This window comes from Ips typographus, linkage group LG12 (assembly GCF_016097725.1).
Source record: "Ips typographus isolate SLU linkage group LG12, UJ_Ityp_2.0, whole genome shotgun sequence".
NCBI classification, from domain to species: Eukaryota; Metazoa; Arthropoda; class Insecta; order Coleoptera; family Curculionidae; genus Ips; species Ips typographus.
Genome location: NC_138433.1, coordinates 6184819 through 6211888, shown reverse-complemented (window position 1 = coordinate 6211888; position 27070 = coordinate 6184819). Strand labels below are relative to the sequence as shown.

The window sequence follows — 27070 nt, the reverse complement described above, 5'->3', positions numbered from 1 at the left end:
TTCAATTACTGTCTTTCTCTATATTGGGTATTTCTAACAAAGCACTGACATGATGCTTTATGATTACTGATTCATTTTGAAATCGTGACACAAGCAAGTCCCATGCTACATTGTAATTATCACTAGTTACTTCAATACATTCAATGGACTTGGCAGCATCACCTTTGACAGTACTAAGCAGGTAATAAAATTTCTTGATATTGTCAAGATGTGGCTCATTGTGAACCAATGAAGTGAACATATCTCTAAACTGACCCCATTCTTCATAGTCGCCATACAATTTTGGAATATCTATGACTGAAAATCGAACATTTTGAAATGAAAGAGCTTGAGTCCCTAAATTTTGAATGGGATTGATCTGTGACATGACTGTTTTACTGATGCTTTTTCTCGATAAGTTTGAATGATTTTATTTGCAATTTGCATAGCACTATAATAATTATCTTCAAAGTCTGAACGCTCATTGGAACCAATTTCATACTCATCCAAAAGCTCGATATCATTTTGAAAATTATTAAAATGTTATAATAATATATAAGCATTTTCTAGCCTAGATTCTAATTGCATATTATTACATTCCTCTTGACTGTACTTGTACATTTGTCAACAAACTAAGTAAACTTATTAAATTAAAGATTAAAGATCCTTTTACTTGTTCACGCCTTGTGGTAAACTGCTTTAAATCAGCATTAGACATATCTCATTCCATAATTTAGACTTATTGAATGTTTATATACACAAACTGCTGATATGTCTCAGTTTGACAATACTGTACGTGTCACCCCTAGGTGCCTAGTGAGGTATGGTAGAGAGTCAACCCAGGTCACAGGCAAGCCTCGTTTATTACAAAAATGATTTAAATAAGCAACACAGAGGGGATATCCTTACACCTAGATTAGAAAGCCATTAATGCCGTATTTACCGACGTCTTCATGAAAGTACGGGGAGGGCGAGTCTAATTCAGCCCTTCAGCTACACCGTAAAGGGGGACACGCAAGGTGCTCTTGTACGGTGTGACCAAAGGACCAAGTAGTAAACTGATAGGGTTAAGGGTTCTAACGGTCACTTTAAGTTGCGAGAGAACCCTTCTCTTCTAAAGCCTGGAATCCTAAGAGGGTAGCGAACCGTCCCACCACTTTAAGTTAGAGACTGTTACTCGCCGACCGACCCGGAGACCAGTGATTTTAGATGGCCGGTCTACCTGAATAAATATTCGTCGATTGAACCAGAGTTGCTGACATTATTTAGTGTACAGTACGATAGGTATGGTGAATATAAATGTTGGAATCTGTGACAATACAAATGTGAATCTGACACTATAGCAACCAAGAAACAGTATGATATTATACACTTGAATCCTAGATCCACTCAAATAAAGGCAAAACAAACTCGATTTGTATTTTTGAAAGGTATAAATGCTTAAAGATTGGAACTGACTCACCGAAAGCATCTGGATATGCTCCTACTTGACCTTTATTGACCTTTGTTTTCAAGTCTTCACACAGAACTTCTTCGATTCGTTCTTCTATTGATTATTGGCTTGTTGATTTGGTGGAAGTCCAGTTTTTCCACCAAGTTATGCTTCTGATGCTTCGCTCAATACGATTTAGCCGGTTTTGGTACAGCAATTTGACTTTGTCGACATGTGATTTTTGTTTCTGCAACTAACCTTGGATGTTTTTCCTCTGAAAAAACCATTCGGCTCGAAGATCATGTATAATTTTATATTTAGGTTTTTAGAAAGAATACAAATGATTTTGATCTTTGACTGTTTTAAAACATTTATTTGTTGATTTGTGTTAAAGGGAAAAACGCGGCAACGCCGCTTCTTAGTTTTTAGTTTGAGGCAGACTGTGTAGTTTTCTGTTTGTTCTTTGTCTTTGGTCGGCAACCGGCATGAACAGTGTAAATAGTTTTTACTCTCGTTAGTTTACCATTTTTTTGCATAATAAATATTACAGTCCGCTAAATAAGCAAATGGTGGTTTTCATTCCAATTATTACTTCAGGAAAAGCCCCAAGAAATATTGGTCTTCGAACCGAATAAGTTGATTCATCGAAAATCCACATTACACGAATTCTCACGGAAGCCGGCCGGCTCGACATCGACATCTTGCACAAACAAGGTCAGTCCGTTCTTATTTCTCGATTTATTTTACCAGTATACCAATTGCCTAAATCCCGTCAGTACTTCACGTCAATTTAATGTATCTCGCTATCTCGGTAATCAAATTCTCGATTATATTATTAACCTAGGCAATATGTAAATTGGACACGTATACACGAATTAATCGATAATCACTTATTTTATTGCAATTACATTATGGCTGACGCAGAATTAAAGACGTTAAAATACGAAAGAGGTCAGTTAAAAGCTGAGTTAACACGGTTTGAAAAGTTTTTAAATACTGTTGATACTATCGATCAAATCGAAAACATTGAATTTCGTTCCGGCGAGATTCAAACGCTTCTAGATAAGTTCAAAACATCCCAAACTCAAATATAAATTATGTATTTAAAGGTTTCCGTCTGATTTTGATGAGGCCGAGGCAGAAAATGAATGCGAAATATTCCAAAATAGATATTACGGTTGTCTAAAAGCAAGCAAATAATTTCGCAGTTTCGGCAATCCACAGTTTTCAGGCTCGTATAGCGACTGGCAAAGTTTTTTAGACACGTTTAATGCACTTGTTCACGATAATAAAACATTATCCGATGTAGAAAAACTTTACTACCTACAAGCATCTCTAAAAGACGAGCCAGCTAACATAATAGCATCATTACCCATATCGGATTCAAATTATATTACAGCCTGGGACTTACTAAAGCAGCGGTACGAGAATAAAAAAGTCATTATAAACTCTCATTTATGCAATATTATAAATTTACAACGACCTGCTAAAGAATCGCATATTGCTTTAAGATATTTTTCAAATTTTTATCACAATGTTGTCAAGTTTTAGAGGCTCTAGACAATAAGAGTTCCCAGTCTCAGAGTTCAGGAAAAACACGAGGTACCTTTTTAGGCTTGGATCAGTCAGATTTTATTTATTTTTGCGACAAATTCAAGTCACTATCGATTGATGCACGTTTCGAAGAAGCAAAGCGACTTCGACTTTGTAGTAATTGCTTGAGATACGGTCATCAACAATCAGTTTGCAGATCTAGTGGCTGTAAAATTTGCCACCAGCGTCATGCGACTTTATTGCACCGCTCAGTTTCTAATCAAGCTAATAATGACGCATCAGTTACTCAAATGTCCGCAAGCCCACCTGCTTTTAATTTAGAAATAGGCCATAGCCAAGAAAATGCATTAACTAGTCAGGAATTTTTTGATATTGCCAATAATACAGTTTTATCGACTTATCAACAAACTGACTCATTTATTCTTCTTTCTACAGCAATTATTAATGTCGAAGGTACGAATAATAAATTGTTTCCCTGTAGAGTTTTACTTGATAACGGTTCTCAATCCAATTTTGTAACTCGTTTATGTGTCAAAAAACTTCAACTGGATACCACAAGTATTGATATACCTGAAATTGGCATTAATAAAATTAAAACGAGCATATCTGAATGCGTTAATATAACAATTTGTTCTAAAATTACTGCATTTAAAGAAAGTGTGTCTTTTCTAGTATTGCCTTCCATTTGTGGTGATATTCCATTCAGATCTCTCAACATCGATAAGCTGAACATTCCTTCTCATTTGATGTTAGCGGACCCGAAATTTAACCAATGTACTGAAATTGATATGCTTTTAGGTTGGGCTTTATATTATGAATTGCTTTGTGCAGGTCAAATTAAATTAGGCCCAAATTTTCCCGTTCTGCAAGAAACTTTACTCGGTTGATTCTGTTCAAACTAATTGTTTTTTCACTCAAGATACTCCAATTGTCAATTTTGACAAATTTTGGTGAATTGAAGAGGTAGATTCTGCTGTTGAGTGTTCTATGTCTAAAGAAGAGCTAGAATATGAAGATCATTTCAAGAAAAATATACATATATATAAGGAATAATATAATATACATACAGGAATGAATCTGGGAGGTTTGTGGTCAAATTACCACTTAAGACAATTATCGTGATTTGGGAAATTCTGAAGAAACTGCATACAATCGTTTTTATGCTTTAGAAAGGCGACTAACAAAATTCCCAGAATTAGCTTTTTCGGATAAAACTTTCTTGGCTGAATACATACAACTTAAACATATTATGTCTGAAGTTCCACGTAATATAACAAATAATTCTCCCACTTAACGCATCAGTGTTGAAAAGCCTGACAGTAACAACCAAGGTAAGGGTAGTATTTGAGGCTTCTTGTAAAACCTCCACCAACATATCGTTAAATGATGTGTTAAAGGTAGGCCCAACTATTCAAAGTGACTTATTTTCAATTTTATTGCGCTTTTGTCAACACAGTTTTGTCATCATAGCAGATTTGGCTAAAATGTATAGACAGTAGTATTACAAAAAAGACAATTCTGTCGCTTATCGCAAAAATCTTCGACCCCTTATATCTTCTTGGCTTTCTATACGTGCAAAAATCATTATTCAAAAATTGTGGCAATTACAAATTCATTGGGATGATCCTTTACCCAAGTCTGTCCAGTCAGATTGGGTGAAACTGGAAAAAGAAATTTCACAGGTTGGTTTAGTACAGATTCTCAGTTCTATTCTGATAAGAGGGATTTTCTGACGCAAGTGAGTTCACTTGCGTCAGAAAATCTAAAACTAAATCTAAATCTAAAACTAGCTTATGCTTGTTGGAATGGAAAACTTTCGTTGCAAATCGTGATGCGGAAATTCAGCGCACTACTAATATAAATTCATGGAGACATGTTCCGTCTGATTTCAATCCTGCGGACATTATTTCGCGAGGGGCAAGGCTTTCTGAAATATCCCAATCCACACTTTGGGGAATGGTCTTCAATTTTTGACATGTCCTGTAGAAGAATGGTCACTCAAATCACAATACATTCCAGAAGGGAGAAAAATAGCTTTATTAATCTCTAATACTCAGATTTTGACAAATCTGGATACTAGTGAAATACAAAATGCAACTTTAATACTAGTGAAATTCGTTCAGTTGGAGTGCTTCCAACTTGAAATATGTAATTTAATGTCTTACAAACTTGTTTCATCTAAAGGTAGATTACGAGGCCTCTGAGAGGCCGCAATCAAATCGTGTAAACATCATCTGAAACGTGTCTTAAATGGTACTCATTTGAATTATGAGGAGTTTTATACTCTAACTTCTAGGATAGAAGCTATATTACATTTACGACCTTTAGTCCCCCTTTCCTCCGATCCCAACGACTTGGAAGTAATAACACCACCTCAGTTTCTAATTGGACAACACTCACTGTATTACCCGAGAAAAATTGAACTAATTGTCCAATAAACCATAATAAGCGTTACCAGCATATTTAAATGGTGAGTCAACATTTTTGGACCCGATGGAGAAAAGAATATCTCCACATTCTCCAGCAACGTACCAAATGGCAGCGCAGTGACTATTCAACTCTGAAGGTTGGATCTGTTCTTCTAGTCCAAGATGACAACGCTCCTTCAAGGCATTGGCCTCTGGGACGAATTTTCCGTGCTGTTAATGTGAAGACTAAAAATCGCGTTTACAAGCGAGCAGCTGCCCGTGTATGTGTAGTGCCACTCGAAAACTAGTGCTAGTGAGTGCTGAATGATGTGTGTTGAAAGCAGAGGCTTTTAAGGGCGGGAGATATATTAAAGGGAAAAACGCGGCAACGCCGCTTTTTAGTTTTTAGTTTAAGAGAGACTGTGTAGATTTATGTTTGTTCTTTGTCTTTGGTCGGCAACTGGCATGAACGGTGTAAATAGTTATTACTCTCGTTAGTTTACCATTTTTTTTTGCATAATAAATATTACAGTCCACTAAATAAGCAAATGGTGGTTTTCATTCCGATTATCACTTGAGGAAAAGCCCCAAGAAATAATTTGTTCAGAGTCGATTTTTACTACAAGCATGCCTATTTTTCATATTCGATAACCTCTTTTCTTTCCCAATCTCCTGCTGACATGTTACCGCGTGACATTGTTGACAGACCTAAGGTGTTGACAAATCAACTAACGTTGCCAGCTTGTAATATTTTAGTGGACTGTAAAAATACTAGAAACTAAAATGCGACACATTGCTTATATCAATGTTAAAACAGTACTTGTTTATTCAACTTTGGTGACTGCACAGAAAGCATCACTACTCCAAACCCACCAAACCCTTAATATCCAATGATGTGTTTTAGAATTGTAATTTGGGGTTCATTTTTATTTCTTCTACAGGATTCCATCTTTAATAGAAATAATTCATGCAAGTACTCTATTATGGTTTTGTGTCGGTTGTGACAATTATGCTGTTTACCTACCTGATATCATCCCTTTTCTTCAGCGTATGCAGCATAGCGGTGGATACACTTTTCCTTTGCTTCTGTAGGTTTAATTTTATAACATTTATTTGCAAATCATAATAATTAATTAAATCTCTTTGGTGGAGGACTTTGAGAAAAACAATGACAAACGTAAACCATATTATATGTCCAGAAACCTGTGGAAAATTTTTAGCAAGAAGAATAAGGGTTTTGTTACATAAGTTATTATATAAGTTTATGAAAGAAAGTTTATATTTAGGGAGGATTATTCCGAAAAGAAGTTAGGAAAATTAGACTTGCTTTCGTAAACTGATATGTGTCAAAAACTTATTACTTTGCTTTCTCTAAAGCCGACGCAAGAATATTGACAGCGGCAGTTAATGACTAGTCTTTTGTCACTACCACTTATGCCTGCCGAAACGACATTCTCTTCGGATTCAGTAAGGTGCTGTGAATCTGTGCTGTTTTCTCTATGAATATTCTGCGTCTAGACATACTACTCCATGTGTTTCTAGCTCTACTTCTCATACAAGGCAATCTTGGATCCTTTTAGCTGTTGCGGTAAATATTATGTGAAATGATGAAGAATTCCTTTGTCAGTTAGTTTTTCTTCTTCTTCGGCTTCGTATTACATTGCGTTAAATTGTAAATTTTATATTGCATCGAGAGTAGCAATGATTACAGTACTAGAACAATAAATTTAGAATATCCACAAATCTTCCTTGTTATGCCCATAATCTGAATTTAGAGGTTTAATAACACTATGTATGAGTTAGTCAAAACATCTGATCAAAAACTGTAAAAACATTGTGACATTTTTCTTAAAATTTCTTCATTCGGTGCATGTGCGATTCACGACACGCGCAAGAATCTCCGGAGGGTCCACATTTTAAACGCCTCGATGCGATTCAGGATTCCAGCTTTGAGAGACCACGTTTCTGCGCCGTATAGTAAGATGGGCCATATGTAACAACACTTTACTACCCGTAGTCTAAGTGTTAGAGGCAGACTGCGAGCTAATAAGAAGTTTTTATGTTGGAAAAATGTTGTTTTTGCATAGTTCCTTCTAAGCTTAAGCGCGACTACAACCGGATAAAATAAGAACACCGAACAGGTGGAGGTTGGCAAGGATTAAATAAATTCATAAAACTTGCTGTAGAATGCCAATCAGTTGGAAAATAAATCGTAAGTTTGATAGATATGAATGGCTAATTGCTGGTCTTTGTTCACTCCCAATGTCAACTTCTGCACAGTTACTCAGTTCGCCATGCGAAGATTGACATTAAAAGGAATAGAAAATAAAGACACTTTTCCTAATACACATTACCCACATTAAATAAAAACTCTTCGGCCAAATACTGTGGAGCTGACAAAAGAATAAATTACGACCATACTAAATGTAACAAAACAGTCACAAGTAACTATTAATGTTATTAAGTACTGTCATAGAAAAGCAAAATAGCAAATAAAAATACACAGAACTCACCTTTCCATCTTTAGTTTATTATTGAAATAAATAATTCCGTGCTATTAAATACATTTATTTATTTTTCATCAGATGCATTGAACAATTTTCAAGGCTTTAATACTCTTAATGGAGCTCTTTTGAAAAACAAAAACAAACAGTCTGCGCATTTATACTCGGGTTCTGGTTTATAGAGGGTTCTAGGTTCATGCTGTGTCCAATGACATAGATCACAATTGCTAATTTGGATATTAAGTTGCCGACAGAAATACTTGTAGGATTGTTGATGTTGGTGACATTTGACCTCGCGACGATCCTTTCGCGGTTCTAGGCGCGTCAAACATTTGTATTAAGGCCGTTTTGCTTCATGATCCACATTTGGAAATTGTGTACACAGCAACTTATGCCTGAAATAAAAACTAGTTTACTTTCAATTCCCAATCAACTTAAATGTAATTTGTTAAAAGACAGACCTACCTATGACTGTATGTATACTTATTAAAGTGTCTCGATATCTAAAATTTGATAAAGTCCCACAAGACCCTTTCTGACCTGTTTTTGCAGATATAGTAACCATATAGATATGGTAACCATAAGCTCGGTGGCCACTCACATACATCTTCAGTTGTAAATAAACCTCAACTCTGTTATTAAACTAATTAATGCATTTCAGCCATGTAAACATGGATATAATAATTTTTAAGCTGGTGTTGAGCGGTTTTGCTTCAGGAAACACTGAATAAGAACAAATACACAAAAAAATATCAGAAAAATATTAAGTAGAGTTGTATTCTGCTGGAAAAATGCCTGAATTAATGTAATCATTACATACCTTGGTTGTAAACTCTACTTTTCATAAAAACGTTTGAGGTAGGGTGGTTTTAACCAAGGTGTATGCTCTACTCTAGTGCGTTGCAAAATACTAACCTGGCGCTATTTAGACCTGTTGGTAAACATAGAATTGTTGGCCGTTTCAAAAACACTAAATACTGTAGTTTTAATCAAGGGTTTTCAAGGAGTCAGCTTAAACCACACTTAAACTCACTTTCAAAACGATATTTGTTGCGTATGCGTCAAACTAAATATTACTAGTACGTACTGAATATATCATTACGGACCACACCTCAAGAAACTACCCACATTTGTATTCTATCTGGTCCAAGAACGACGCAACTTTTACACGTAGCTACGATAAACTAAATATTTGACATTTAGTGTCTGATCGAAAAAGCGGTGGGTAACAATGGAACTGTTTTTGTTGTCCTAACAACACTGATAAACATTAAGATTTTTACCGCGGTAAAAACCGGGAAATCATCGATGTGAACAATAGTTTATTCAAAAATAAATTGATCTGATTGAATGATAATGCCACGTTTCTACAAATGAGTGCATTTGTCACAGTAAAACTGAAACCCAAGAAACTATGAGGAAAATAGTGAATAATACTGATTACATGCGACGCACGGTGGTAAATCCGCTCTATATGGACATAAATGATTTTTTTTCTGGGCACTTTAACTGTGAGGGTCGGCTCTTTGTATATGTTTTTAAGTGGATATACACTTTATTAGAGATAAATCGGAGGGCAAATTTCCAGTTTGAATTTCGTTCCAATTGGTTAGTTAATTAACTGATTGTTACCTTGGAAGTTAAGTTACAGTGGAAACAACACTTTGTAAAAAACATGTTACTTCCTAGTTTCTTTAGAGACATATTAGTACATATTTTACATTTTGTATGGTTAACTTAAACTTTGTTTTGTTCGTTTGGCACCTACTTAATTATTAAAGAAAACTTTGCTTCACGTTAATTACCACCTAGATCACCAGGATTGAGGCTTCTAGATCATTAACAAAGGGTAACTTAAAAAATAAGGTATATGCAACAAAACCGAAAAATTTTCATTATTTAAAAAGAAGAATCATGGATTAATACATCCTATAACACGCGAGATTTTACAAAACGTCTTCGAAAATTTTTATTTTAATTCAAGCACATTTTTAGCATTCAATCAAATAAAAAATTTATATTTACTTGAAAATGTAGTTTTTTTTAATAATTAATAGCTGCCAAACTATTCAAGTAAACCATTGTAGATTGTTCAGATCCATCTACAACACAACCATACAGCATGTTACATGAAATGTGACCAGAATGAGAGACCGAATCAGAAAATGTCATTGAAACATAGTAATTCCATAAGAAAAAACTTGACATCAATTCATTGCTAACTTGTGGCCCAGTAAATTCATTAATCACATTACGGTAAAACGTTTAAAATGCGTCAATTTTTATAAACGATGTTTTTCAATAAGTTGAATATACTATTTACATACAGTGTATGTTTATTTTTTTCGAGTTTGTCGTTTTCGTTTTTGTAATCAAACTACAAATTCCGACCATTTTAGACTAAGCGTCCCGATTCATCTGTATTCAAACGCAGTTTTACTTGATGTGGGATGAACTAATACTAAATGTTAAAAAATTTTATATGAAATCCTCCAAAAACTGATTAATTAAAGTTGTAGTACCTATCACGGACTAGTTTTGTGTATTTTTTTCGGATCTCTAACTTGAGGCCTTTCGTCGTAAAACACGAACAAAAAAGAGAAAATTTAAACTTTTGGCCTGCACCGTATAGGCGGTTGTCGGGCAACGGGTAAATAGATCATTGTTGCTGGTACGGTTGCTCGACAACCGCTTATACAGTGCAGGTAAAAAGTTAAAATTTTTGCATTTTTGTTCGTGTTTTACGACGAAAGGCGGCATGCACATACAGTAGTTACCACACGTGGTAAGTCTTTTATTTAAAACTTGCCTTGTAATATACTTTTCCAGTTCTTCAGCAAACTCGTTAATGAAAGATTAGTAAACAAAAAATATAAAAAAAAAAAATAAATTTGTTTGTAAATTTCCTTTTTGTTTGCACAAAAACTATCAACGTAGACAAGGTGTCCGATGACAAAAGACATTGATCGATATAAGAAAGACGATAAATAGAAGAGTTTTGTAAACTTGGCAACATAAAGTAAAGCCCAATCCAGTAAGCCCAAGTCCAATTCAATTAAAATATATTCTATGTTACAGCACTTCTTGTGGTGGCGGAAGTAAGTACTAACTTGCTTATTTTAAATAAAACATTCCGTTTTTTGTTACACTTTTAAATACTCTTGACGATTCTAAGTATGTTTCATGTATCATATCCTATATCTATATTCAATTATTTTCGATATAATTCCGCCCAATTAATTTTCTTTAATTAATTTTGCAATTAGTTTTCCTTACCAATTTTCCTCGTCCTCGTGAAATTATGTAAAATATTATCTGTAATTTTACGTCGTCATCGAATCATTATATTACCACGGTACAATTCTCTTATTATAATGTGTTTATCAAAACATATTTCAACCTTATAAAAATTCATAAACCTTATTTTATTTTTGATTTTGACTTGTTTGTATAAAGCCTCCAGATACTTTATATTTTATTTTATTTTATATAGGTAGGGTGGTCCAAATTAATTATCGGATAATTCAAGGTTAGAAAGTGCAGATAAAATAGACTCCAAAGTGTCATAAAAATAGTTGGCACATCTGATATTCCATAATTTCTGCTTGAGGATGCTTGTCTGGATATTTCTTTTCATTTTGCATTTTGCATTGACCAGTCCATATTATTAATTAAAAATTTAAAGAATTTGTAAATAATCATTTTAAAATAGTAGCACTTTAAAATACAAGCATCCCAAATACGAGTTTTTGTGGTTAGTTAATTAAAATGGCAAAACTATTTTTTGAGGCATATATTGTATATGATAATATAAAATATAGTAAAAAAATATTTAAAAATATTATATTGTATTGTTACGATTTTCCCGTGGGTTCACACAAAGTCAGTTTAACTCAACAATTAATAAATTTATTTACACTTCCAAAACACTCCGTACAATAATTAACTCAGCTATTAGAAACACTACTACACTTCCACAATTATTCCACTATTTAACTTTACCGCGTTCCCAAATTCACTACTCCCGCGGTTGACACCGCGTCTTTTATATTCGCAAACCACGTTCTAGAATGACCGCGAAACGCTTCCCGATTTGCGTCGAATATTAACGATTGTTCCAGGTGCGGCGCTTCCTAACTGTGGCCTACTTTAATACGCGCCCGGCCAGATATTACGGCGCATCGGTTTCATCCCGAAGCGAGCGCTCGTTAAGAAGTATGGAGCATAGTAGGCCCAGACCGTAACACTGCCCCCCTCTTAAAGCTGATCGTCCCGATCCGCTTCATCTAATCCCTGGTATTTCTTGAGTCTGTCCAGATGGACAATTTTCATCTTGGCTTTGGGGCTGCGTTGGACTCTGTACACGACATCGTTTAACCTTTTTACCACATTGTAAGGTCCCTCCCAAACAGGTGTTAATTTCGGTGATTTGCCTTTCTTCCTCTGAGGGTTAAACAACCAAACTTTATCATCCTTCTGGAACCCTCCCGAATTGGCCCTCAGATCATAACGAGCTTTCATCTTGTCGCTAGTTAGATTCAAACTTTCCCTGACCAGATCATGGATGTTCAGTAATCTGTCTTGCAACTCGTCAACGTAGTTCTCAATGTTCGTGCTTTGGCCTGTTGGAGATCCGAACACCACATCACATGGAAGTCGCAGTTGTCGACCAAACAGAACTTTAGATGATGACTGTCCCGTTGAGTTGTGGACTGCTGCTCTATAAGCCATCAAGAAGAGCGGAATATGCTGGTCCCAATCTTTCTGATGCTGATCAACAACCTTTGAGAGATGTTGCTCTATGGTCTTATTAAATCTCTCGACCATTCCATCCGACTGAGGATGAAGCGGCGTTGTTCGGGTCTTCCTAATGCCTAGCAGGTCACAGAGCCTCTGAAAGAGCTTGGACTCAAAGTTTCGTCCCTGATCAGAGTGTAACTCCAACGGCACACCAAATCTACTGAAGACATTTTCGACGAGAATATCAGCGACTGTGCTGGCTTCTTGATTTGGAATTGCAAACACCTCAGGCCATTTGCTAAAGTAATCCATGGCAACAAGAATGTACTTGTTGCCTCTGTTGGTCTCCGGAAAAGGTCCAGCGACGTCTATGGCTAAACGTTCGAACGGCAATCCTACGTTGTACTGCTTCATAGGTCCCCGGGATCTCGTCTGTGGTCCGTGGCTAGCTGCACAAATGGAACATTGTCGACACCATGATTTCACGTCTTGGCAGTAGTTCACCCAGTAAAAGCGTTGCCGGATTTTGTCCAAAGTCTTATTTACTCCCAAATGAGCACCAGTCTTTCCATTGTGCATTTCCTCCAGTACGTGGTCGACCCTTCCTCTGGGAACTACCAGCTGCTTCCTTATCTCTTTTCCATCGGCACTCTCCCAAGCTCTTTTTAGCAAGCCGCCTTCAACCACAAGCGAGTCCCACTGAGCCCAAAGTGCTTTGAACGTCAGGCCTTTGCTAGAGATTTCTTGGCTCGCTTTGTTCCTTTCTCAACAACAATGGGCCTATGTCGCTGTCTTCTAGTTGATCCTTCCTAATCTCATCGGGACTCCATTCATCATCGGTCTTCAGCTGAACCATTCTGATGGACACAACTCCTTCACGTTGTTCCGTTTTCTGGCAATGTTTGCAATCCTCGGCGCAAGGTCTTCTTGATAGAGCATCTGCGTTATTATGCAGCTTTCTGGGTCGATGCTTGATGTTGAAATTATACTGCTGGAGTTTTTCAAGCCATCTTGCTACTTGTCCTTCCGGTTGTTTCATTCCGAGGAGCCACTTGAGTGCCGCATGGTCAGTCCTTATCAAAAATTCCTGTCCGTACAAGTACTTGTGAAAGTGATCGACTGATTTTACTATTGCCAGTAGCTCTTTTCTCGTAACACAGTAGTTCCGTTCTGCTTTGGTAAGTTTCCTACTGAAGTATTCTATGACATGTTCTTCTCCGTTTTGGATTTGAGACAATACAGCTCCAATACCAGAATTACTGGCATCTGTGTCTAAAATAAACTTTCCTTTTGGTTGTGGATAACTGAGGATGGGACTGGAGCAAAGTGATGCTTTTAACCTTCTGAACGCCTGATCACATTGGGTATTCCAACAGTAGGGTGTTTTGTCCTCAGTAAGTTGATGTAGCGGAGCTGCGATGTTGGCAAATCCCTCCACAAACCGTCTGTAGTGGCCGTGTGTAGGTGGCAAGTCCTAGAAAGCTTCTCAGTTCGTGTTTATCCTTCGGTACTGGCCATTCTCTAATTGCTCAAATCTAAAGTGGAAAACCAACAGGATCCTGCCAAAGTCGTCAGTGTGTCGTCGATACGGGGAAGTGGATAGCTGTTCTTTTTGGTCACGTCATTCAGTTTTCGGTAATCTACACAAAATCTGCTTGATCCATCTTTCTTAGTGACCAGAACAACAGGCGATGACCAAGGGCTGCAGGATTCTTCTATAACTCCGTCGTCAAGCATCCTGTCCACTAATTCCTGCACTTCCTGTTGTTTGGCTATTGGTAGTCTCCTAGGTGGTTGTCGAATCGGTTGTGCATTGCCGGTGTTAATTCGGTGTTTTACAATGGTAGTTTTTCCCATATTGTTCGGTGTTCCAAATATGCTAGCATGGTCCAAAATCAGTTTCTGAGCCTTCTTCAGTTGCGGTGTTGACAGATGTTTCCAGGTCTTTTCAAGTTCATTTAAGAGCTTGTTTTCCCCCAACTGCTCCTCCTGTTCTGGTAACCCATCGCACTTGGTTATTTTGACTACAGGCTCGAATACCGCAATAATTTCGCCTTTGTTGATTTTGACGTCGTCTGGAAAAATGTTTGCAACTCTAATTGGGACTTCACTTCCTCCATTTACAAGTGATTTCCCAATGAGGCATCTTCCTGGTCGGTCCGGGTTTCGTACAAGTCCAACACAGCTCCCAGAATTCTGCTCCAAATGTCCAATGATTATTTGCTCGGAATTGCCGCATATTTTTACTGTCTGAGATGCCAAAACATTAATGGGTGACTCATAGCGGTGATTGGTTGACAGGATGAACTCTTCACTTCCAAACCTTAGGATATTTTGCTCGGGATTAAAAGAAAATCCATGTTGACGAATCAGGTCCATTCCCAGAATAAATTCATCTTCAATGTCTGCTACTAGCACAGTGTGGTAAAACGTAATCCTTCCAAGGCAAATCTAGACTGTTATTTCTCCTAAAACTTTAGCCGATTCTCCAGTCACAGTGCGCAGGAGAATACTTCTTCGTAAAGGCTTAACTTGACTTTTATCCACAAGGTTTGACCGGATCAAAGATACTGCCGCACCGGTATCCAAAGTAAAAGTAACGTTCATCGCATCCACCTTTCCATCTACGTTCAGGCTTCCCATTGATCTACCCAGGCTTCTGATGGAGATAATTCTGGGGGCTTTGTTTTCGCTAGTCAACATTCGCCCCGTAATGTTGACTAGTGGGAGTTTTCCTGGTCCTTTCTGGATGGTTGTACGTCCCTCGTTGGAGAGCGGGACGGTATCCTTACTCGACAATCTCGTTTGATGTGTCCGCATCGATAACACTCCATTCTCGTGATCGGGCGTGATCGTTCTAACTGTGTGGAAAGACCATTTCCTAATGCTGCCACTTGTTGCACTATTTGGCCGACCATTGATTCAATTTTATCTATTGATGTAGCAACATGATCGGCTGGCAGTTCCCTCTCCTCTTGAATAGTCACGGCCCTGATTTTTGGCTTTAAGTCGTTGCACGCAGCTTCAACTTCCAGCGCTCGAATCAGTAATTCGCTGCTGTTGGTCCCTTTAAACATCTTCAGCATTTTCTTTACCTCCGGATCTCGAATCCCATCTACAAAATACTGTGCCACAAGTTCTTCTTGGGTTTCATCCGGGACGGCTGGGTAAGCCAGATGCACAAGGCGACGAATTTCGGCCTCAAACTCTTGCAAATTTTCACCAGTTTTCTGCAGTCTTGCCTTTAATTGTGTTTGGTACACTCCTTTCCTATGCTGATCCCCATAACGTCGTTCTAATGCAGCTACTAATGCGTCATAGTTGCTTTGTTGGGCGATAGGCAGAGTCTGTAACAGCTCCAATGCAGGTCCTCGTAATGCCACCACCAGTGCTACAGCCATTTCCTCGTTACTCCATCGATTTGCATTTGCAGCGGCCTCAAATTGGAGTTGGTACGTTGCCCATGAAGTTTGACCATCGTATGTGGGAGGCTTGATCTTGTTGAGCCCGTTTCCGGTGAACACTGTAGAGCTGACTCCTCTGCTGTCAATTTTCTGCTCTAAGTCGCGTAGCTTTATCTCAACATCATTCTGAATTTTATGAATGTCCCGAACATCAATCTGAATTTTATTAATGTCCTCCCGAACATCAACCTGAATTTTATTAATGTCCTCCCGAACATCGTCTAATTTTACCTGAACATCACACTCCATCTTTTTGAGACTATGGGTTACATACTCTTGGATTTCTGTTTTGGTCCCCGCTAGAACGTTCAATATTTCTGCGTTACGCTCTCTATCTTCTTGACGCATTTCCATATCTTGTTGTCGAATCTTTTCTTGTTCTTCCTTCTCTTGTTGTCGAATCCTTTCTTGTTCTTCCTTCTCTTGTTGTCGAATCCTTTCTTGTTCTTCCTTCTCTTGTTGTCGAATCTTTTCTTGTTCTTCCTTCTCTTGTTGTCGAATCCTTTCTTGTTCTTCCTTGTCTTGTTGTCGCATTCTTTCTTGTTCTTCCTTGTTTTGTTGTCGAGTCTTTTCTGTTTGTTGTCGAATCTCTTCTTGTTTTTCAAGCATTGCCATAATAGCTGCAAGTTGGGCCTCCATGTTTGCACTTTGACGTCTTGTTATTGGCATAAAATAAATTTAACACACCACTGTACCGAAAATCTCTAGTCCGGTTCTGAACACAAGTCTCTAACCCGAAGTTTAGTTCCAATTCACGTCGCACTAAAGTCTGATCGCACTTCTGACACCAATTGTTACGATTTTCCCGTGGGTTCACACAAAGTCAGTTTAACTCAACAATTAATAAATTTATTTACACTTCCAAAACACTCCATACAATAATTAACTCAGCTATTAGAAACACTACTACACTTCCACAATTATTCCACTATTTAACTTTACCGCGTTCCCAAATTCACTACTCCCGCGGTTGACACCGCGTCTTTTATATTCGCAAACCACGTTCTAGAATGACCGCGAAACGCTTCGCAATTTGCGTCGAATATTAACGATTGTTCCAGGTGCGGCGCTTCCTAACTGTGGCCTACTTTAATACGCGCCCGGCCAGATATTACGGCGCATCGGTTTCATCCCGAAGCGAGCGCTCGTTAAGAAGTATCGAGCATAGTAGGCCCAGACCGTAACAGTATGGAGTCACACTTTTTTAAGTGTCACCCTGTTACACTTAAAGATATATTTCGGAAATAGCCCTTTCGGTTTAATGTAGGTCTCCGTTGACACGAAATTTTTAATTCTACGGTTTTCCAGATATCTTGCTATCTTAAGTTAAAAAGACCACCCTGTACAGGGGTTATCAGATTTTAATACGCAAACTTAAACCGCGTATTCTACGTCTAGAAATAACTATAGTTTGCTATATAAAGTATGTTCCAAAAATGCTTCGTTAAAGAAATACAGTGTGGAAGTTTTAATTTTCCTGTAGTTTTAGCCCCCCAAATGGTTTTCTAGTGAGCCAATAATGTTTTTCCTAAAAATTCAAATTCCTGATTAGATTCAGAAACTTTTTTTCTGTCATTTATTGCTTCCGTATCTGTAACCGTTCTCAAGCAGATTTTTAAAAATTTTTATTTTCATAAAAAAACATCTGAATTTTATAATGCAAATTGGAAGAGAGTTTGGGGTGGTTTTTCTGATAAATTTGTAAGTAACTTGTAACTGCGACAGGAACGGAAAAAATTAAAGAGGAAAAAAAGTTTCTAAACTAAATGTTTGTGGAAGAAAAAAGGGGACCCAAACACCAAAAAAAGAGCACTCTGTAGAGTTTTGCAAAATTTTGGCTTATCGAATGATGCATGACATGATACATATAGTCCAAATTTGAGCTAAATGTCTCAAAAACTGTAAGCAATGAAACTACAAAAAATAAAACTTTAACACCCTGTATTTCTTTAACAAAGCATCTTTGAATAAAGTTTATTTAGCAAACTGTAGTTGACTAGAATACGCGGTTTAAGTTCGCGTCTTAAAACCTAAAACATCCTGTATAAGTTTAAGAATGTATATTATATTATATAGACGCCTAAAACGCGGTTAGTAAGATAAGCTTTAAATCTAAACCTGTAAAATATGTGTACTTAACATGTTTCGTTTTATTACCGGTGTCAACATTTCTTAAGTAGTATAAATTGTTAGGTTAGAAAAATGAAATACAGTGCATATAGACTGTTCACGATCTTTTTGGATATCTATCCTATACATGGAATTTTCTCTGTATAATGAAACGACAACAATTTTTTAAAAGCCGAGAAAGATTTTTTGGTATAATATTCAGAGGGACACTGAAAGTTGTCACATTTAAGAAAACAATTATCATTATTTGGCTGATGTACAAAACCAACAGTTTCAAGAATAATAATTGTAGTACGAATTAATTAATAAGTAATAGACGTCTATCATTAAAACACCAATGCTTACTGTCCTTGAAATAAATAATTTAACAAAATAAAACAAATTATTTATTATATACTAATTTATAAATCTTGTTTAACTTTAAGAAGAAGACACTTGCATTATCGAACATCTCATTATTAGTGGGCAACGCGGCAATGAAATTGAAAGAAATATTTTCCTATAACTTTAAATAAAAATCATTGTCAAAAATATACAGAGAGCAAAACTTCAAAATTCCATGCATAGAGTAGATCTAAGGTCGTGACCAGCCTATAAGTAGTATAATAATAAAGGCTATTTCGTTAAAAACAGCAGAAAAAAAAATAAAGCATTGAATTTCTTTTACCAATTTTATAAATCATTATGTTTTCTTGGTTTTTGGTCAACTTTTCAGGCCAATTCACAATGAAACAGCATTCAAGTCAAAATTTTTTCTTTAATGTGAACGTTTCGGAGTTTATTTAAATCCTTCTTCAACACAAGATTACGGGTGAATAATAGCTAGACGGTTGTACATTTCAATAAAAAAACAATAAAAAGCTTTTTATAAATAGACTTACCTATCGATAAAAAGCAGCCCACACACACACACACAAAAGTGACAACCAAATTTCGACCATGTAGGAGCTAAGTATGACATCATATTAATTTTAATTATTTTTAAATAATTTATTTTGAGGGGTTATATTTTAAATATTTTGGCCATATTGTCAGAAGCCTTGAAAATAAGCAGGCCCAAACTGAGCAGTCTATTTGTTGGAACCAAAATTTGTTTATATTAACAACATTCCTGAAATAAAACCTGAAACGCTCTGTCTACCCCTCCACATTGGCGTCAATTAATTATACCAGAATACATTTTACATACAGGGTGGCGCAAAAGTCCCATATTGTTGTTATTTCTGGTTTTTCTAAAAAACATCGTTATATTAAATTTAATCAGGATCATTTGGTCTACAGCATAAAAATACTATACAGGGGGTTGAGTAAGTGCGGGGCAAACAAATTTTTGTTTTTTAAATAAAACACCCCCTATATTTTTGCATATTGGTACTCCATGTAAAATTCTGAATCTGAATCAGTTTTCAGCTCTCCATAAACTGGTGGCGTTATTAAACAAAATATTCGAATTAAGGGCAAAACATTTTTTGTTACAAACAGAATTTGTTATCGGCAATAATTGCATTATTACTTGTAATAAAGTGATCAAAATCGGCCGAAGGGGAGTCAAACATGTAAGTAAAGTATAGGCTTATAAAATGTTGCGTCATACAAGGTGTTTTGTACATAAAGCTAAAGTTAAGCAATTTCTAAGTGTGTTTAATCGATTTTTTCAAATAGAACACCCTGCATTAGAAAAAAGGCTATCGACCACTTGGTCTTTCCGCCTATGTTTACAGTGGGACTTTTTTGTAGTTATAGGTTATAGTACACATGTTAACTTATTTCTAATTATTTACAAAAAAAAAGTAGTCCTAGTTAAAGTGCTCTAGTAGGGTGTGGTTTGTCTTGCTATGCACAGTGGATTTATTATTGTCTAGTTGTTTGGATTATTTTTCCATTTGTTTTGTAGTTGTATAAGTCTGTTATTTTGGTCCTGTTTGTACGTTCGTACAGGAGTTGGTTGTATGGGTTGGGTAGTGGGTTTTCTGGGTGTCTTATTTTGGTTATTAGTCTTAGAGCAGTCTGTTCCGTAGTCTGAGTATATCTTTTAATTTTTTTCAGTAGCGTTTGCTCTAAGTGTCCGTAGTATAGAACTGGTCTACAGATCGATTTGTATATTTGTATGCCTGTTTTCGTGCTGATAACTTTGTTTTGTATGTCAATGATCTAAAGTGTTTTGTCCGTTTAATAGTTTCAGATCTTGCATTTTTTAAGTGTTTTGTAAATTTTAGTTTTTGGTCCAGTATTAGTAGTATTGTCACGAATGGAAAATCCGTTAATTGAAAAGATGGAGTGATTAACTTAAAAAACATAAAAGTACTCGAGGATTGCGAAATATTAAGCGCACGAGGCAAGGTCGCATCACGATGCACCGAATGTGTCATGCACCGAGTGCACCGTATCGGTGATGAGTCACCACCACCTGCTTTGCAGAAATGTGAAAAACAAGCGACAATAACAAACTGCGTCAGCCGATCAATCGGGTATAAAATACGCCGATTTTAGCAGTATAGATAAGTGTGAACCGATCAACGGTAGTGCGACCAGCTGACCCGAGAAGTCGAAATGTCGACTCCCCTCGGGAAAAGATCAAGTTAATTAGTCCGTTCTCCAAAGTTGTTCAAACGCGAAGTGACCAAGCCAGCCACCAGAAATGCTAAGCCCTTAGCTTGTGACTATGTAAGTACAATTGTAGAATTGTTAACTGTTAGTGTTTATAACCGTATTGTGCAGACACGTTTGTGTATACCATATTTAATAGATTTTAGTGTTATATGAGAAAAACTCAGTGTTTGATTCCATCCCTAAAACTGAGATCCCGGCGCGACGTTTAACGTCGTGAGTCATTTTAATTGGTGAACCCAGAAGGGCTCATAAATTAAACGTGACATTTGGTGGAGGCGCCGGTCTGTTTTGGGATGGATAAAAAACAATAGTTGAGTTTTTTATTTTTATTTTTATTTTTTGGGGTATGATACAGATTCAGGATGATGTGTGGGCTATAAAAGAAATTTTAAGTATTATTTTCTTTTGGCTAGGGATAGTAACGTTGATTTATTTAGTGATTTTTTGGGGATTACCTGTGCTATTTAAGCGTTCATTTGAGAAAATTTTGGTTTAATATGGGTGGTACATCTTCAAAAGAGGAGGAAGTTATTATTTCCCAAGCGGGAAACAGTGGAGGTGTATCAAATAATTCAGAAAAAGATAATTCATGGTCAGCAAAGGAAATTTTGATTATTATTTTTCTGTGCATGGGGTATTAATGCTTGTGTATTTTAGCGTCAAAAAGATTATTAGTCTGATGAACAAGCAAATTCGTAAAGAAATTGCTAGGAATAATCAACTTGCTTAAAAAAAAAAAAATTTAATTTTTTGAAAAATAATTTGAAAATAAATATAGCATATAAATGAATTTAAATATTGTCCATGAGTGAGTCGAGTGACAAAGATCGAGTAAAAACTCGCAGTAGGGCTCAAAGTTTGTCGGAAAAAGAAAAATTCGTGTTACGTGAAGCTATCGCTAGGGGTCGAAACCCAGAGAAGGTGATAAAAGAGTTAAAAGATTTTAAACCCGAGCATCACAGTTCGACTGTGAGTTTTCCTGCTCCGACACAAACAGCAACTTCTTCACACAAACAGAAGCTTGACAAACCCAGTTCAGTTTGTTTGACAAGAAGTGAGGACGAAGAAAAAACTCTTGACAATACTGTCGTGGGCATTCAAGCTCAAACTTCCCAAGCCTCGGCTTCGACTTCTAAGCCCCAATCTACGGAAGTTTATTTCAAACCAAGAGCTTCGTTAAGTAGAACTCCGCCAAAACCACGTGAAACAGAGGATCCTTGGCAGGAAAGTCCCTTAGAAGTGGTAGTGCCACCAAAATCCCGCCCCTCAGATTTATTACAAAGTTCTAATAATTCTTGCCCACCCCCTGTAATTCGAGAAAGAAACCGTGCCATACGTCCTAACAATACTCCAGTAATGGCTAACATGACTTTACAAGCAGCTTTGGCTGAGCCAAAAGCTCCGGCTACCCCTAAGTTTACATGCCCATCTACATTTAACCCTTCTATTGACTCTCCCAGTATTTTTATAAATAAATACGAAAAAGCAGCGATTGTGAATAGCTGGTCAGAAAATCATAAAATATCTTATTTGGCTAATTTTTTGGAAGGTCCAGCCCATACGTGGTTTAGTAATTATATTAGTGAGCCAGAGAATCAGATGAAAACATGGCTGAATATTAAATCAGATTTTTTGAAAGAGTTTTCAGGAGAACAGCCACTCCGAAAGTTAAAATTTAGATTAAACACCCGCAAACAGCAGGACGTCGAGGATATTAAAAAGTACTATTATGATCTATTGGCAATCGCAAACGAGATTGACCCAAAAATGACATTTGACGCGTTTAGGGATCATTTTGAAAATGGTTTACATCCGTCTTACTATGAGATGTATTATTTGCTTAGTTCTAGCAATAGAAATTTTGACGATTTAAAGCAATTGGTCATTAAAATAAGCGATATAAAAGAAAGGACATTGGTAAACCAAATGACACAGAGTACAGCTTTATTGTCAGTATCTGCGGCAGTGAACAATAACAGTGGTAATAACCCAACAAACCGGCAAAGGACCTGGAATGACACCAGGCCACGGACATTTTTTAATAGAAATTTTTCAAATACGGTTCAAAATCAGACACGAAATACCTATGTTCCAAGGGTGAATAATTTTAGACCAAATCAAAATAGTCCGAGGAACAACTCATTCAATAGGGGGCGACAAATTGTAAGAAACAATTCACAACAACCCCGGAACCAGGATACTTTTAATGGGAACAGAAATCAGTTTTCTAATCAGAACTGGAGAAATAATAATAACAATAATTATTTGCCTCGTACGAGAACGCACGACGGCCGGGTTATTTGCATTGATTGCCGTAGGCCCGGTCACGTGTCTTGTAATTTCATTAACAGGCCTTTCCAAAGAAATGCACCTCAAGGCGGAAGAAACCCAAACGACAGAGAAAAGAGTTTCAAAATTGAGTAGCCCGAACGAAATTGTCCAATTATCATCTACGGGCACCAGTAAGACATTAATAGTACATATCACGGTTAACGATAAAGATAACGTCCCTGTTTTACTTGATACAGGAGCTTGTAAAAATGTAGTCGACATAGATTATATCAGTAACATGAGACGGTTACGAGACAATATACAACTGATAACCGCAGGAGGCTATCCAGTTCAACCTCTCGGTAATTCTGAGGTAATTATAAAAGTGAATGGCACAATTATTTCCATTGAGGCACTAGTGGTACAAAATTTATCAAAAGCCTTAATTTTGGGACATAACTTTTTGGCTAGTAAAAAATCATTGATTGACTATAATACCAATACTGTGACATTATACCATGAACTTGACCCATTGATTTTACATTTTGGCAACAATGTCAACAACAACATAGGGAAAATAGAACAAATGGAAGATACTAATAAGGTATTTGCGAACGTCGAGATTGAGTCAACCGCGCGAAGTTTGAAGGTTGCACTTGAAACCGACTACATGGTCGAGGTTGGTCGCGAGATAACGGTACGACTGAACTGTGCCTTATCTCCGCACGAGTTCACGAAGTACTGCTTTATCGAGAACGATAAATACCTACGACCAAAACGGTTGATTTGTTCAAATATTTTTGTAAGAAATGGCAAATGGTACATCAAAATTAATAATATGAGGTTTAAAAAAGTGTTCATATTGAAAAATTCCACAATTGGTTATTTAGAGAAAAATATAGAAATGGATATAGCAAAAATTCCAGTTCATTGTATTGATGAAACTGAAGATGATGAAGAAATGATTACCATGAATGACCATAACCTAAGCAATATAACGAACCCAGAATTGTGTAACAAATTGCAGACATTACTGTCAGAATATAGTGACGTTTTTTCAAAAACACCAAAATATATGGGAAAAACCGATGTCATTGAACATGAGATTGATGTAGGGAATGCTAAACCGATAAAACAGAAACCTTACAGAGTGGCACAAAAAGAAAGAGAGATAATAGATGAGCAGATAAGAGAAATGGAACAATACGACATAATAAGACAAAGTACCTCGCCCTGGGCAAGTCCCGTCGTATTAGTAAAGAAAAAGTCTGGAGAGACACGATTTTGCGTGGATTATCGCAAGTTAAACAATGTGACAGTAAAAAATTCATGGTCAGGATCTAATATTGAGGATATTTTGACGTACTTAGGAAACGCCAAATATTTCTCATCGTTAGACATGTATTCAGGTTATTGGCAAGTCAAAGTAAAAGAACAAAGTAAGCCACTTACTGCCTTTACAGCGCCAGGTCACGGTTTATGGGAATTTAATGTAATGCCTTTTGGATTGTGCAATGCCCCGGCAACATTTCAACAGTTAGGAGATGTAGTGTTTAGAGATTTAAAATGGAAAGAAGTTTTAATTTATATGGACGACATTATAACTTTTTCTAAAACGATAGATGAACATTTGGAAAAATTACGTAAAGTTTTCAATAGACTCCGGAGTGCAGGCTTAACACTAAAACCTAAAAAATATGAATATTTAAAAGAAAAAATTAATATTCTTGGTTATACAATTTCGAAAGATGGAATTTTTCCAGATAAATCGAAATTAGTTTCAATTGAAAATTTTCCAAGGCCAAAAAATGTAAAGGGTGTACAAAGTTTTTTGGGACTTTGTAACTACTACCGGAAATTTATAGAAAATTTTGCAAAAATTGCACGACATGATCTAACAAAGAAACAAAATAAATTTGATTGGCAGGACATACATGACAAAGCATTTGAAACACTAAAACAAAAATTGATTAGTGAACCAGTTTTGGCACATTTTCAACCAAATAAAGGATGTGAATTGAGGGTAGATGCATGTAAAGATGGAATCGGAGCAATATTATTGCAGGAAGATCATGAAAATGCGTTACACCCAATAGCATATGCAAGTAGAAGCCTCAGTAAAGCTGAAAAGAATTATTCGATAACAGAACTTGAAGGGTTAGCAGCTATATGGGCGCTATCCTATTTTAGACATTTTATTTATGGAAAACCTATAAAAATAGTGATTGATCATCATGCGCTATGTTGGTTAAAAACCTTGAAAGAGACTACTGGACGTTTAGCGCGTTGGGCGTTGAAGTTATCAGAATTTGACTACACAGTACATCATAAATCAGGAATTGCTCACAGAGATGCAGACTGCGTAAGCAGATATCCAGTTTTGCCAGCAAATACGAAAGTACAAGAAATTGACGAAATACCAACCTTTCTATTGGATATGCGTAACATTGCAGAATTGCAAGCAAAAGATAAAAACATTTTGGAAATAATTCAGGCTATAAAACATCCTGAAGAAGCTACAATTGGTATACGCAAGCAAGCGAAAAATTTTAGGCTTGAATCAGAACTTTTGTACCGTATAAACCCGCATGGAGTGGGCCGGACTTAACTTTTAGTGATACCGCAACAGTTAATAGGGGAAATTTTGTACTCCCACCACTCAGAACCGCTGAGTGGCCATTTGGGATTGTCAAAGACCCTAGCGAAAATAAAACAAAGATACTATTGGCAAGGGTTGCAAAAGGACGTGGAACGTTTTGTGAAAGGATGCCCGGATTGTCAGGCCAGGAAAGGCCAACAAAATCAAAAGCCTATCGGTCTGTTACATCCTATTCCAGTTGGCACCCCATTTGAAAATGTTGGGATAGATTTGTTAGGTCCGTTTCGCAGAAGTAGCAGCGGCAAAACCATGATAGTGGTAGCGACAGATTACGCCACAAGGTGGGCGGAGACTGACGCATTACCGAGCGGCAAAGCCGGACCTGTAGCGAAATTTATACTGGAGAGAATTATTACAAAACACGGTGCACCCAAGGAATTGTTAAGCGATAGAGGGAAAGTTTTTCAATCAGAATTGGTTACGGAGTTGCTAAAAAAGATGGGGACAACGAGTCAGTTTACTACTGCATATCATCCCGCAACTAATGGCTTAACAGAAAGATTTAATAAAACTTTAGCCAATATGTTATCTATGTATACTAATACTAATCAATCAAATTGGGATGAATATCTTCCACATGTGACTTTTGCGTATAATTCTGCGAAACAGGATAGTACTAAAGTTTCACCATTCATGCTGGTGTACGGTCGTGAACCTATTTTACCAACGGAAGCAAACTTATTGCCACCCTTGGAAAGTAGTAATAGCGACCAAATTAGAGACATTGGTTTGGCAGTCAGAAATTTGGCAGTTGAAAATATAAAACGGCGTCAAGACATAGATAAATTACGTTATGATTGCAAACACCGCCATGTTGAATTTGAAGTGGGGGACCAAGTAAAAGTTTTCACCCCTATTAGGAAAGTAGGAAAAAGTGAAAAATTACTGCTTAGATGGTTTGGTCCTTATTACATAAATCGAAAAATGTCTGATGTGGACTATGAAATACGAAAGGGCATTTCGCCAAAATCTAAAACTGAAGTGGTCCATGTAAGCAGAATTTTACATTACCATGACCCATGGACACCAGAAGGAACCCCGCAACTAAAATAATACAAGCATTTCGATTAATAATTTATTTTTGTTTTTTTTAATTTAAAAAAAATAAAAGTTGACTGTTTTGGCATTGCTGCCTATGGCTTCAACAGCCAAACGCGGCGCCACCGCTGTTGAGGCGTCGTTGACGCCGCCTTCCTCTTCTATTTTTTCCTCTGGGGAAGCTGGAACCTCAGGAGGAGCCTCCACCTCACCTGCCACTTGAGGGGGAGCCTCCACCTCGCTGGCCGCAGAAGCCTCAGCTTCAACTCCAGGCCCCAGTT

General features: G+C 36.9%; 1 long non-coding RNA gene across 1 annotated transcript; it reads right to left on the bottom strand.

Annotated features, from left to right (window-relative positions):
- Positions 1-7925: 7925 nt before the first annotated feature.
- Positions 7926-19238, bottom strand: LOC145736821 (uncharacterized). The gene is made up of 2 exons (XR_014180120.1): positions 19093-19238; positions 7926-8272 (listed from the first exon to the last, which is right to left on the bottom strand). It is a non-coding gene; the product is annotated as an uncharacterized LOC145736821 (long non-coding RNA).
- Between the last annotated feature and the right edge of the window lie 7832 nt (positions 19239-27070).